The sequence below is a fragment of the Elephantulus edwardii genome, unplaced genomic scaffold, assembly GCF_000299155.1.
Source record: "Elephantulus edwardii isolate Elephantulus edwardi_28Jun2011 unplaced genomic scaffold, EleEdw1.0 scaffold00007, whole genome shotgun sequence".
NCBI lineage: Eukaryota > Metazoa > Chordata > Mammalia > Macroscelidea > Macroscelididae > Elephantulus > Elephantulus edwardii.
Genome location: NW_006399757.1, coordinates 16,315,375 through 16,328,374, shown reverse-complemented (window position 1 = coordinate 16,328,374; position 13,000 = coordinate 16,315,375). Strand labels below are relative to the sequence as shown.

The 13,000-nt window shown below is 40.0% G+C and overlaps 1 pseudogene; it reads left to right on the top strand.

Moving 5' to 3' along the window:
- Nucleotides 1–3,442: 3,442 nt before the first annotated feature.
- On the top strand, nt 3,443–5,264 carry LOC102853780 (annotated as a pseudogene).
- Nucleotides 5,265–13,000: the final 7,736 nt, after the last annotated feature.

Here is a 13,000-nt window from a genome sequence, read left to right as displayed (position 1 = left end):
ACTCATGCAATATTATTCAAAATGGGTGACCCTGGAGGACATTGTTGTTGTTGTTGTTGTTGTTGTTGTTGTTAGGTGTCGTCAAGTCATAGACGACTCATAGCAACCCTATGAATAAAAGCATGAGCACTGTTCATACATAGTTTCCGGAGGCAAGCCATTTCGCAAGTGGATGCTGCTTCTGCTTCCAGGTTTGTTTTAACCGGGAAGCTCCAGCAAACACTGTCCACCATGGGTAACTATTACCACGTTTGGCACATCAGTGTCCCAGTCTGGAGGACATTATGCTGAGTAAAATATCTCAGTCACAAAAGGACTTATATTGCATAGTGCCACTGTTGTAAAACAGGACTGACATCGGGATTGGGGGGAGACTGAGAAAGATGGGATAAATAATGTATACTTCACTGAAACAGATGAGGGAGAAAAATGTTTAAAAGGGATTTATTGTTAGGTATTATTGTCATGGCCAGAGTCCAGAACGAAGGCTGCAAAGTGGAGTGGACCTGGGGGAGGGATTGTAAAACAATTGGGGAACTTTTCTTTACTTTTCAATGAGAAGAGTATACTGGGGGAGGGAGAGTGGGCAGGGAGAAAAGTGCAACAGTGAATGAATGGAAATCCAAAGTTTCTGTAAATTTTCATTAAAATTAATAAAAAAATGATAAAAGAAATAAATGCTGGATTACATAATTAAAAAAAAACAATTAAAGAAGGGAGCATTAAAGTTCTATTTAGGACTACAACAGAGGGCTTAGAGTGAAGGTGAAGAAGAGCTGAAGTTTCTGTCACCCTGTCAACCATGTCTCACACGGCAAGACTAGAACAGCATGTCTCCGGTACAGCAGTGGGGTTCCTTACCAATAGGCACCCAGAGCTCCCTAAAAAGAGGAGGGAAGTCATTTAGTAATAAGATCTCTCCAGAGCCCATACAATGAAAATACAAGTAAAATTATGAAAATTATTAATTTTATAACAAATTTAAAGCACAGGCTAGGAAGGTAATACTCCATTTATAAAAGAGGTTCTGGAATTTGCAGAGTCAGGCATCGTAATACAGACACCAGATACCACCAACTCTGTTACTAATGACAAACTGGCTAGTGGAATTGACGAACTGCTTCTTTTTCTGAACTGTACATTACTGACTCTCTGCTACGTGTTTAGCACCATAAGATTCTGCTAGTATTTATTATTAACTCTCTTTGTCTGAATCCCCACCAACCTATTCTAGGGAACAAAGAATGTATGTTCTATTTCTGGACAGTTAGCCTTTAGAAGATAAAAGGAAATAGAATTTATTACTGTTGTTGATATGCCTTATAATGTTCACAGAGATTACAGAATACTAGTAAAAGCGTCTCTAAACTGAAGAGAATTCTTTATATACAACAGATGTTTATCAGCTAAATTTGATAGTGATATTGGATCCAATTGTAAGTTTATAAAATTATAAGGAAAAATAGAGACATAGACATATGCATAACATCAAATTCTTGATAAGTCAAATGTTATGGGATCATGCCATGAGAGGAAGGGCATATGTTACCCTCCTAAGTGTATAATGTGTGTATATATGAAGTTACCTTCTCTGTAAGATTATGAATGGAATTTTAAACAATATAAAATAAATTTTAGACTGTTGTTGCTGTTGTTGTTATATGCCGTTGAGTCTCTTGAGACTCACAGCAACCCTATGTCCAATAGGTTTGAACCCTGCTCCATCCTATGCCAACCCTATTGTCTCCGACACACCTACTACCAATACCCCAGTCACTGAGTAAATCCATCTCATCCAGAATCTTCTTCTCCTGCACTAGCCTTTGACCCTTCTAAGCATGATGTCCCTTTCCAAAGACTTATCCCTCCTGGTAATGTGCCCAAAGTATGACAGACGAAGCTTCAAAATCATTACGTCAAAGGAGCAGCCTGGTTTCACCCTCTCTTGAACAAACCTAGAAGTCTATGGTATTTTCAATACTCTTCTCCAGCACCACAACTCAACGGCATCAATTCTTCTATCATTCTTAGTCATTGTCCAGCTTTCTGATACGTAGCAAGTAATTACGAAGACCATAGCCTGGGTCAGGTGCACCTTAGTCTCCAGACTGACATTGTTGCTCTTCAGTACTCTAGTGAATTCCCTGACAGCAGATAGTCACAATGCAATTTGTCTTTTGCTTTCCTGGCTACTGTTGCCAAGACTGTTCATTGTGAAGCCAAGCAAGCTGAATCTGTTAACAATCTCGAACTCTTTATAATCTATCATGATACTGCCTATTGGTCCAGTGGTGAGGATCTTTGTTTTCTTGATGTTGAGCTTCAATCCATATTGAAGGCTGCAATCCTTGACCTTCAGCAGCAAATGCCTCAGGTCCTCCTCAGTTGCAGCAAGCCGGGTTGTGTCATCCGCATAAAGCAGGTTGTTGATGAGTCTTCCTCCAATCCTGATGCTACTTTCCTTCTCATAGAGCCCAGCCTCCTGGATGATTTTTTTCTGCACATAAATTGAAAAGGTATAGAGATAAGAGGAAATCCTGGTGCACACCTTTCCTGATTTTGAACCATTCAGTGTTTTCCTTGCTCTGTTCTGAGAACTGCCTTCTGGTCCAAGAATAGGTTTCGTATAAGGACAACCAAGTGTTCTGTAATTCCCATTCTTCTCAGAGTTAGCCACAGTTTGTTGTGATCCACATAGTCCAATACCTTTACATAGTCAATGAAACACAGATAGACATTCCTCTGGTGTTCTTTGCTTACAGCTAAGATCCATCTAACATTGGCTATAACATCCCTAGTGCCATGACAGTTTCTAAACAAAGGCTGCACATCTGGTAGTTCTCTGTTGATGTGATTCCACTCATCTTTGGATAATTTTCAGCAGGATCTTTCTTGCATGTGATATTAATTATTTTTCAATAATTTTAACACTGTCTGGTCACCTTTTTTAAAAAATGGTAACAAATATGGATCAGTCCCAGTCAGTTGGTCAGGTGGTTATCCTCCAGATTTCTTGGCACAACTTGGTGAGTGCATCCAGGGAAGCATCTGTTTGTTGAAATATATCAATTGGCATGCCATCAATTCCTGGAGACTTATTTCTTTCTTTAGAGCCAATTCCATCAGAGCGGCTTGAATCTCCTCCTTCATCACTACAGGCTCTTGCTTATACATTATTTCATTAAATTCTTCTGTGTCAACCAATTCTTTTTAGTATAGTGGCTCTTCATACTCCTTCTGTCTTCTTTTGATGCTTCCTGGGTTATTCAACATTTTGCCTACAGCATCTCTAAGTACTGTAATTCAAGACTTGAATTTCTTCTTCAGTTCCTTCAGCTTAAGAAATACTGAGCAGAGTCACTCCCACGCAGCTGGCAAGCCTTGTGGGTTTGGTCTTAGACCCTGCCCACACCTCTTTGGTACTTGCAACCCTTTTCATCAGATGTCTGAGGAAGTGCACCATGGAGAGGAGGAGGTGGAGACCTTTGCCTTTCAGGCAAAGATTGCCAAATTTATGTCTCTTATCATCAATACCTTCTATTCCAACAAAGAAATTTTCCTTAGAGAGTTGATCTTTAATGCTTCTGATGCATTGGACAAGATTCGCTACGAGAGCCTGACAGACCATTCCAAGTTGGACAGTGTGAAAGAGCTGAAAATCTACATGATTCCTAACCACCAGGAATGTACTTTTACTGTTGTGGACACAGACACTGGCATGGCTCAGGCTGATCTCATAAATAATTTGAAAACAATTGCCAAGTCTGGTACCAAAGCCTTTATGGAGGCTCTGCAGGCTAGTGCAGACATTTCCATGATTGGTCAGTTTAGGGTTGGCTTTTATTCTACCTATCTGGTGGCAGAGAAAGTGGTAGTGATCACAAAACACAATGATGATGGGCAGTATGCCTGGGAGTCTCCAGCTGGGGGTTCCATCACAGTTCATGCTGACCATGGTGAGCCCACTGGTCAGGGCACTAACGTCATTTTACACTTTAAAGAAGATCAGAGGACTTTGAAGAGAGATGAGTCAAAGAAGTAGTGAAGAAGCACTTGCAGTTCATAGGCCACCCCATCACTCTCTATCTGGAGAAAGAACAAGAGAAGGAAATCAGTGATGACGAGCAAAAGAAGAGAAAGGTGAGAAAGAAGAATATGAAGATAAGGACGATGAAGACAAGCCCAAGATAGAAGATGTGGGTTCAGATGAGGAGGATGACACTGGTAAAGACAAGTAAAAGAAAACAACAAAAAAATACTAAGGAGAACAACAACAACAAAAAAATACTAAGGAGAAGTACGTTGATCGGAAAGAACTGAACTATGCCCATTTGGACCAGAATCCTGATGACATCACACATGGGGGATATGGAGAGTTCTACAAGAGCTTCGCTAATGACTGGGAAGACCACTTGGCAGTCAAGCCCTTCTCAGTAGAAGGTCAGCTGGAGTTCAGGGCATTGCTGTTTATCCCTCGCCAGGCTCCCTTTGGTCTCTTTGAGAACAAGAAGAAGAACATTCAACTTTATGTTTACCATTTATTTCATCACTGGTGAAAGCAAAGAGCAGGTGGCCAACTCTGCTTTTGTGGAACGAGTGCACAAACAGGGTTTTGAGGTTGTGTATATGACTGAACCTATTGACAAGTACTGTGTGCAACAGCTCAAGGAGTTTGATGGGAAAAGCCTGGTTTCCATCACCATGGAGGGTCTAGAACTACCTGAGGATGAAGAGGAGGGGGGAAAAATGGAGGAGAGCAAGGCAAAGTTTGAGAACCTCGGGAAGCTCATGAAGGAAATGTTGGATAAGAAGGTGGAGAGAGTGACAATTTCCATTAAGCTTGTATCTTCACCCTGCTCTATTGTAACTAGCACATATGGCTAGACAGCCAATAGGGAGCAGTCCATGAAAGCACAGGCACTTCAGACAACTCGACAATGGGCTACATGATGGCTAAAAAGCACCTGGAGATCAAGCCTGATTATCCAATTGTTGAGACGCTGAGACAGAAGGCTGAGGCAGACAAGAATGACAAAGCTGTCAAGGACCTAGTGGTGGTGCTGTTCGAAACCACACTGCTCTCTTCTGGTTTCTCCCTTGAGGATCCCCAGACTCACTCCAACCTTATCTACCGCATGATCAAGCTAGGCTTAGGGATTGATGAAGATGAGGTGACAGCTGAGGAACACAGTGCTGCTGTTCCTGATGAGGTCCCCCCACTTGAGGGTGATGAGGGAGCAACTCACATGGAAGAGGTTGGTTAAAAGTTCCTACTGTAACATCCCCTTCCTCTTGTATAGCACCCCGGTGGCTCCCACAGCAGCCTTGAGTTGCCTTCTCCCTTTCGACTACATCTGCTGACAGCTGGTATTTTTCTTTCCTGTCCTGTGTGTTAAGGCAGGATGTAACTCTGGCTTCAACCTCAACAACAAGGTTGGATGTTGTGTATTGTGTTTCTCTGTTTATTTTTTCTGAAATTAAATTATGCAAAATGAAGAAGATGACTTTTTTTTAAAAAAAATACTGAGCAAGTTCATCCTTTTTCATTTTCTGACTTCAGCTCTTTGCACATTTAATTTAATATTTTGCTTTATCTTCTCATGTTACCCTTTGAAATCTTCTGTTTGGTTCCTTAACATCTTGATTTCTTCCTTTGCTTTGGATTCTCTTCTCTCTGGTGCAATATTCAATCTCTTCTGACATCCATTTTGATCTTTTCTTCTTCTTCCATGTTTGTAATGACCTTTTGCATTCTTGGTGGATAACATTCTTGATAACCTCCTACAGCTCATCTTATCTTTGTTCATTAGTATTCAAAGCCTCAAACCTGTTCCTGAGATGGTCTTTAAATTCAGCAAGGATAGACTCAATGCCAAATTTTGGTTCTTGTGAATTTGATTTTATTTTCTTTAGCTTCAGTTTGAACTTGCATACAAGTAGTTGATGATCTAATCCACACTCAGCACTTGGCCTAGTGTTCAGTTGCTATTGAGCTTCTCCATTGATTCTTTCCAGATATGTAATCAATCTGATTCCTGTGAAGGCCATCAGGTGAGGTCATTGTGTATAGTCTTTGTTTGTGTTTCTTATAAAAGGTATTTGCAATGAATAACTCATTGATTATACAGAATTCTATAATTCTGTCTGTAGCTTGTACATTATTCTTTATAAAATTGATTTGACCACAAAATATCCCAATTATCATAAAAAATAACTCTGATGGCCTACTGGTAAGAAGCTGGACTGCAATCCCAAAGGCATGTGATTTGAATCCACCAGTTGCTCCATAGGAGAAAGATGGATAATTGATCTCCCTATCACTTCTGCTTTGAATAACTGTCTCTGAAAACTCAGTGGAGGATAAGCTATAGGTTGGTTCTGACTCAATGGGCCTAAACAACAACAACAATCCATTTATGGCTAAGACTCCCTTTTCTACTATTTCAGCAAATCTAAAAACATTAAAATTCATTCATTTAATAAAAAGCTGTTCCATGAGAGATAGGTAATCAACTCCCATGTGATTTACTGCCTCTGAAAACTTGCTATGAGTCAGTTTCAACCTGATGGTACACAACAACGACATGCAGAACAAGAAGCTCTGGTGACTTAGTGGTAAGAAGCCACACTGTCAAATCCATCAGCTGCTTTGTAGGAGAAAGGTGGACAATCTCCTCTCATGCAATTTACAGCCTCTGAAAACTCACTAGGAGATCAGCTAAGAGTTAGTTCTGACTCCAGAGCATACAACAACATCAAGGCAACATACAGAACACTTTGTGCAGAGAAATGTTTGTAAGCAAGACAGACAATTTCTGTGTACTTTCTAAAATGGGAGGCAGTTGATAATATAATGATTTCTCAATTATTCACTCACGCAAAAGATGATAATTAATTTTCTAAGATCAGCCAAATATGCTACTGGACAAAACAGACAAATTTTTTGCTTTTGTAGAGTTCACATTTTGGTGTAAAGAAGATTTGTAATCAATATAAATGTAAATATATAAAATATGAAAAATTCTATGGAGAAAAAGAAAACCAGCAGGTTGGAACAGAGAATGGCATCGTAGAGGGTATTACATAAGTATGTGGAGGATATTTGAACAGCTACTGACTCGGGGGGTGGGGGGGAATAAGATCAGTGAAAAAAATGCCCCACTGCCCAGAGGGTTTACATATATTAAGGCTTATTATGTGCAGAGTCAAGCTAAAATCTCATATTACCATTGAGTCAGAACTGACTCATAGTTGACCTTCCAAATATTCCCCAAGGCTGTAAATCACATGGTAGGAATTTGCTCATCCTTTCCACCTCAAAGTTGCTAGTGAATTTGAGAGTAGGGTAGCCTTTGGCTTAGTAGCACAGCTCTCTGCAGACTATACTACCTGTTGTTGTTGTTGTTGTCATGTACTGTCAAATTGTGTGTGACTCATAGCAACCCTATGTACAATGGCTCTGAAGCCTGCTCTATCCTGAGCCAACCTTATTGTCTCTGACACACCTACCCCCATAACCCCAGTAATTGAGTTAGTCCATCTCATTTAGAATCTTACTCTCTTGCAATGTCCTTCCACCCTCCCAAGCATGACATTCCTCTCCAAGGACTGGTCCCTCCTAGCAAAACATGTCCAAAGTATGTCAGACGGAGCTTTAGAATCCTTGCCTCCAAGGAGCAGCCTGGCTTCATTCTTTCAAGGAAAAACCTGTTTATTCTCTTAGCAGTACATGGTATATTCAATACTATTCTCCAGCACCACAGCACAAAGGCAGCAATTCTCCTTCTATCATCCCTAGTCATTGTCCAGCTTTCTGGTATATAGCACGTAATTGAAAAGACCATGGCCTGGATCAGGTGCACTTTATTCTCCAGATTGACATTGTTGCTCTTCAGTACTCTGGAGATGTACCTGGCAGCAGACTCTCTCAATGCAATTCATCTTTTAATTTGCTGGCTGCTGGTACCAAGAGTGTTGATTGTGAAATCAAAGGCTTCCACAAACTTTTGCAGTCAGAAATCTATTGGACATTCAATCAAGATCCATTAATAATAACAGATGACTGGAATACAAAAATTGGAAACAGAAAAAGGATCCGTAGTTGGGAAAACATGGATTTGGTGACAAAAATGATGCTGAAGACAGACTGATAGAATTCTGTACCATCAATGACCTATTCATTGTCAATACTTATTGTAAGAAACATAAACACAGGCTATGAACCTGGATTTCACCTGATGATATGCATAGGAAACAGACTACATCTGTAGGAAGAATCCCCAGAGAAGCTCACTATCAGCTGTGAAAAAGCAGACCAGGTGTTGACTGTGGAACAGACCACCCACTATTCATATGCAAGTTCAAGCTGAAGCTAAAGAAGGTTAAATCAAATCCATGAGAGCCAAAATTTGACCTTGAGTCTATCTCACCCAAATTGCAAAACCAACTCTGAAACAGGTTTGAGATATTGAACATTAATGAGCAAAGACCAGATAAAGGGGGAGAGGATATAAAGAATATCATCCATGAAAAAATGCAAAAGGTCATTACAAAAACAAAAGAGGAATACCAAGACGGATATGAAATGAGATTCTTAAGATTGCACTACAGTGCCAAGAAGCCAAAGCCAACGCAAGAAATAAAGGAGCTGAACAGAAGATTTTGAAGGGCAGCGTAGGAAGACAAAGCAAAGTATTATAATGAAATGTGCAAAGAGCCAGAGTCAGAAAGTCAAAAGGGATGAACTTAGCATTTCTTGACTTGAAGGAACTGAAGAACAAATTCAATCCTTGATTTATAATACTTAGCATGCTTTGGGAAGAATATTAAATGATCCAGGAATCATTAAAAGAAGAAAGGAGTATACAGAGGCACTATACTAAAAAGAATTGGCTGACACAGAAGAATTTCATGAAACAATGTATGAGCAAGAGCCTCTGGTAGTAAAGGGAAAAGTTTAAGCAGCTCTGAAGAAATTGGGGGGAAAAAAATAAGGCCCCAGGAATTGACTGCATACCAATTGATATATTTCAACAAACAGATGCTGCCCTGAATGCACTCACCAAGTTGAGCCAAGAAATCTGGAGGACAATCACCTGGCAAACTGACTGGAAGAGATCTGTATGCTACCTGAGCTCCTTTATTATATGCCAAGTAGAATAATAAAGGCAAATTTAGTAAAGAGAAAAGCAACATATAAAGGAAATGATCAACAAACTATCATTAAGTCAAATAAAGGGAAAGGTAACTTATAAAATGGATGTGAGAAGTACAATATCAGTAAGATAAAGAATATATGAAGAGGTACAAAAGAGTTATAGGCCATAAAGGTAAATACTATTGCCTACACAATCTGGTATTATTAATAGTAACATGTAGTTGTCCAGATACATAAACTAATATACAAGATGAACAGATAGGTACAGGCAAATGAGAGTACACCCACAACCATAGATATTAGTAAGTCTACAAGTGCATCTTTATGTACTGTCAACAGATCCACATACATAGTAAAGCAAATAGGTGTCTTCTTCACCATAACCAAACATCTTGAGACTAAGGTGTGCCTGACACAGGCCATGGTCTTTGCGGTCACTTGCTATGAGTCAGAGAGCTGGACAATGACAAGGGATAATAGAAGGAGAAGTGATGCCTTTGAGCTGTGGTGTTGGAGAAGAGTATTGAAGATACCATGGACTGCTAAGAAAACTAACAGTTTTGTTCTAGAGAAGGTGAAACTAGGCTGCTCCTTTGAGCCAAGGGTTCTGAAGCTTCATCTGACATACCTTGGACATGTTGCAAGGAGGGACGAGTCCTTGGAGAGGGACATCATGCTTGGGAGGGTGGAGAGACAGTGCAGGAAAGGAAGACTCTCGATGAGATGGTTTGATTCAGTGACTGGGGAAGTGGGAGTAGTTGTGTCAGAGACAATAAGACTGGCACAGGATAGAGCAGGGTTTAGGGCTGTTGTACATAGGGTCACTATGAGTTGCAGATGACTTGACTACACATGACAACAAAAATTGTAAAGCTATTTTCTTCAAAATATCATCTGGTTTTCCTTTTAAAGAATCATTTTTGCTTCTGCATGAAGAACAGACTAGATTTTCATGGAAAGCTGATAGAAAATAGGTTCTCTTTGTTTTGGGGTTTTGTTTTGTTTTGTTTTAATCACAACCAACAACTACACAACACAATCACAAAGAAGAAATAAGCAAATAGCCTCTCAGGACATATATAGATAAATACATAATATGTGAATTCTGAGGTCCAGTATTTACTTGGAAATAAAACTGATTTTAGAAAAATTACTACGTCTATGCTCATTTTATTTTTTTTTAGACAAACCTCATCCTTGTGTTCCCCAGGATTTCCAAATCCTTCTATTTTAGTGGATTCACTGAGCAAGAAAGGAAATATCTTTATTTCCCCTCTTGAACTCGTAATTTCTTTGACTATTACTACAGAACATCATTGGAACACGAATTATGGTTTGCTTAGGTTTGATTTGTTAGAATACCTTTACCCACACATTGAATTTCTAATTCTCTGTTTGCAAGAAGAGGTTGTGGGTAGACGACTGTTTTGGAACTGTACAAATGAACTCCACCTTAATCTGTTTTCAACAGGAATGCTAAATGTTTTACAGCACCCTGCGGTTTTGAATTTAGGATCAACTTTGGAACTGAACTGTTTTCTATTCAGTAAAGCAGAACTAAAATGTCACAGCTGTGGGCTTTCTGAGCACATTACCCTGTCATGAGCACCACCAAGTGGACGGTGCAGATCTTACAAGTGAGCTGCAATGGCATTTGAGTGTTAAGCTTCTGTTCAAAGATGTTGTCAGCTGTTTATGTGAAAAGTTAGTTTGTAAGTACTCTGGGAAGATGAAGCCCTGAAGAACCCATTTTCCCAACTTTCTTAAAATCCAAACAAAGTATATAAAATACTGCTATGGCTTCTTGTTGTTGTTATATACATTGCAACTGACCCATAGCTGACCCTCTCGTGGGTTTTTAGAGGCAGTCAATCATATAAGAAGAGATTACCCATCTTTATTCTGCAAAGAAGATGGTGGATTCGAACTATGTGCTTTTAGATTGGAAGCGTAGCTCCTTACTAGTAGGCTTGTCTCAAATATAGCTCCAATGAGTATTGTTTGGTGCCCTCTTTACGTCCCCCCAAATAGATAAAAAGATGAAAGGGAACACAAAAGAGCCAAAAGCTTTGGCATTTGTCTCTCTCCACAGATATGGGTTGGGCCTTCATCACACACCTGTGGAAACACAGTGTGGTCTGTTCCTAGGGAATGACTCAACTCTGTTATACAACCTCAAGGTAGAAACAGGAAGAAGATAAACTGGCACGATCCTCAGTTTCAAAGTGGAACATTTCTCCCCACATGTATATAAAAATAAGAGATTTAAATAATTTTCACATTGAAACCTTGAGAAATTTATTTTTGCTTGTTTTGTTGTTATTGTTGTTGGAGGGGAGAGGTGGGTTTATATGTTTTATTTGATTTTGGTTTGGTTTTAGCTGCCTAAGAAACTAGGTTCAGTAAGACATTGAATATGTTCTCTGCCCTGGACATGAGATGCCAAAAACAGTGATATAGCCATGCCACCCCCAGCAACAATTGACCCAAAAAAACAAAGCAAACATGTGCTTGTTGTTTTTGTTGTTGTTATGTGCCGTTGAGTCATTTGTAGCGACCCTATGTATAACAGCCCTAAACCCCGCTCTATCCTGTGCCAATCACATTGCCTCTGACACACCCATCCCGATTACCCCAGTCACTGAATCAATCCATCTCATAGAGGGTCTTCCCCTCCTGCGCTGTCCCTCTACTCTACCCAGCATGATGTCCCTCTCCAAAGACCTGTCTCTCCTTGCAACATGTCCAAAGTATGTCAGACGAAGCCCTAGAATCTTTGCCTCCAAGGAGTAGCCTGGTTTAACCCTCTCTAGGATGAATCTGTTTGTTTTCTTGGCAGTCCCTGGTACATTCAACACTCTTCTCCAGCACCACAGCTCAAAGGCATCAATTCTCCTTCTGTCCTCCCTAGGACATTGATAAAACTGGACCAGGTGTCCAAAGCAAAGATCCACAGGTGTCAGGCAGATAGGACACAAGGAAAAGTGTCATAGTGGAAAGGGACTGGCAAGCCACTGCACGAAACCAAAGCCAGCCCTGGTTACTAAGAATGTGCTGGCTGGAAGAAAAGTTCAGACAAGGTCTCGTGAGTGGGTGGTTAAGCTCTGAGGCCCTGCCGCTTCAACACGTTTGTTGATTTCTGTCTCCTACAGTGCTCTCACATATCATTGAAAGTCCTTGTCTCTGAGAGTTGCTTGAGAGTATACTCTTTCTAACAAATAAGAGATAAAGATGGGCTTTCACACCCCACTCTTGCTACATTCACTCAATATGCGATTGGACCCAACATGAGCAGTTATCAAGCAAGACTGCATTAATACAGTCACATTTTTAAAGTTGTATCATGCACACACACAAAAACATATTGTGTGGGTATAAATCACAAATATCCCATTCAAATGTAGGCATAAGCAGAGGAAGGGTCACCACAGGTTATCAGCACTTAGGGCCCTCCCATGCCTGGTCATCTTCTTCTCAAGTTACAAAGGAACGTGTGCTGTAAAGAAGAGATGAGGAAGAGCTAAGCGGCCTTAAGAAAACAGAATTGATATTTAAAGAAATCTTTTTAAAAGGCTCCTGGAATCCCTGCATCAGTTTCCAGTCCTAACCACTCAATTCCTGCCTCACTTGCAACTGGCAAACACAATTAAAACAAATTTACATTGATAAGGATGGATTCAATATTGTGAGTTGTCTAATTTTAGGGTCAAAGAAATGTCTGGAAATCGTTTCTGTAAGTAATAAACAAAGGCTTAAGATTTCATGAAGCAATTAAAAACAAATGCCATTGAAGTTGAATAAAGTATGTCATAAACCACTTACATTGCATTTTAAGGTTCTGAA